The sequence below is a fragment of the Lactuca virosa genome, chromosome 3 (genome assembly GCF_052849685.1).
Source record: "Lactuca virosa cultivar CGN04683 chromosome 3, Lactuca_virosa_CGN04683_v6, whole genome shotgun sequence".
NCBI lineage: Eukaryota > Viridiplantae > Streptophyta > Magnoliopsida > Asterales > Asteraceae > Lactuca > Lactuca virosa.
The window spans coordinates 369,922,014-369,924,362 of record NC_136428.1 but is presented as its reverse complement, the minus strand read 5'-3'; positions in this window follow the sequence as shown (position 1 = coordinate 369,924,362).

The following is a 2,349-nucleotide window of genomic DNA, read 5'->3' as shown; positions in this document are numbered from 1 at the left end:
CGAACGATGTTATGCTTTGCATCCTTGCCATTATATTTTTGGGCTGATGCAATTGCTGCTGCTTGTTATACTCAGAACAGATCATATCTAAACAAGCGATTCTCTATCACTCCTTACGAGATCTTGAACAATTGCAAACCGAATGTAAATTTCTTCCATGTGTTCGGTTCAAGATGCTTCGTCTTCAACTCTAAAGAGAATCGAAACAAGTTTGATGCTAAGGCTGATGAAGGAATATTCTTAGGTTACTCCCTGAATTCTAAGGCATATAGAGTTCTAAACAAGCGCTCTAAGAAGATTGACGAAACATACTATGTCACTTTTGACGATAGATATGTCAAGAAGATGAAGACAACCGAAGGGGCATTGCAGGAAATCTTTCCAAAGACTAGTCAGGTTACAGCCTCTATTTCAAATCTTTTCGATCAATATATGCTTCTTTTTGATGAGCCTTAAACGGCAATTGATTCTGAATCAACGGCGAAAGACAACAAGGTTGATAATCTAAAACAAATCATTGACGATGTTGCTTAAAAGATGGCTGCTGATCAACCTAAAGCAAACGAGAGGCCAGACGTGAGTGAACCTCAAAAGGATTCCTCTCATGCTCAGGGGGAGGGTTCGACTGATATTCCAAACCCTGATCCATCATTCCAGGGGGAGAGCTCGACAACCGAAAGTCAAATTCCAATGGGCAATTCTGAGCCTGAATTTGAGGTGTTATCTCCTCTCATCGAGAAGGATTCTAATCCTGCCACAGAAGACGCATCTTCACTCGAGGGGGAGAATGTAAACAATAACGATAATGACAATCTGTCGGAGTCTGAAGTTGAAGTGAATGCTGAACTGGATCCTTCATTCGATCCTAATTATCCTCCACTCATCAAATGGACCAAGGATCATCCTCAATCACAAGTTATTGGTGACTCCACGGAAAAAGTTCTTACACGCTCTCAACTAAAAGAGAAACGAACAGCACTCTTCTCTAAAGTAGAGTTTTGCATGTTCAACTCCTTCGTTTCCAAAGTTGAACCGAAGACTGTTAATTCAGCTCTTGATCATTCTGACCAGGTTTAAGCCATGCAAGATGAGTTAAATGAGTTTGAAAGAAACAAAGTATGGCGCCTTATTCCAACTCCAAAGGATGCTTCGGTTGTCGGTCTCAAATGGGTATTCAGAAATAAGTTGGATAAGGAGGGGAACGTGATTCGTAACAAAGCTCGGTTGGTTGTGAAAGGCTACTGTCAGGAAGAAGGTATTGATTATGAAGAGACCTTCGCTCCTGTTGCAAGATTAGAGTCAGTTCGTATCTTTCTTGCCTATGCTGCACACAAAAACTTTGAAGTCTATCAGATGGACGTCAAGTGTGCCTTTCTCAACGGAGAACTTGAAGAAACTGTGTATGTTGAGCAACCGCCAGGCTTCGTGAACGAGAAGTATCCTGATCACTGTTACATACTTGACAAAGCGGTATATGGCCTAAAGCAGGATCCTAGAGCATGGTATGAAACTCTAACTCGATTCTTAAAAATGTCTAAATTCAAACAAGGTTCGGTTGACCTAACCTTCTTTCGTAGGAGAGAGGGTAACCACCTTATGATAGTCCAAATTTATGTTGATGACATCATCTTCGGCTCCACGAATCCCAGCTTAACAGCTGAATTCAGGAAGTTGATGGAAACTAAATTTGAGATGAGCTCAATGGGTCCAATTAACTTTTTGCTTGGCTTAAATATAAGACAGGGACCTGAAGGCATTTTTATCAATCAGGAGGCATACACAAAGACATTACTTGCTAAGTTTGGCATGATGGGAGACTCCAAAGTTAAAGTTCCAATGGCTTTTGGGACAAAGCTTACACCTTCGTTGGAGAAGCCAGCCGCTGACATGACGCTTTATCGTCAAATGATTGGGTCACTAATGTATCTCACAGCCAGCAGACCCGACATCATGTTCTCAGTTTGTTATTGTGCCCGATTCCAAGCTAACCCACGCGAACCTCATATGCAAGCTGTGAAAAACATCTTTCGCTGTCTAAAGTGAACCTCTTCTCTCGGTCTGTGGTATCCAGCCAACTCAGGTTTCTTTGTCCAAGCGTTCTCAGACGCTGACTTAGGTGGCTGTGGATTAGATCATAAAAGTACCACTGGAGGATGCCAATTTCTCGACGGTAAATTGGTTAGCTGGCAATCAAAGAAACAAACTTGTGTTTCTCTCTCCACTGCAGAAGCTGAATACATCGATGCAGCATCATGTACATCTCAAGTTGTATGGATACAAAGTCAGCTTAGAGACTACGGGCTGAACATGAAGAAAATCCCACTATATTGCGACTCTGAAAGTGCAATT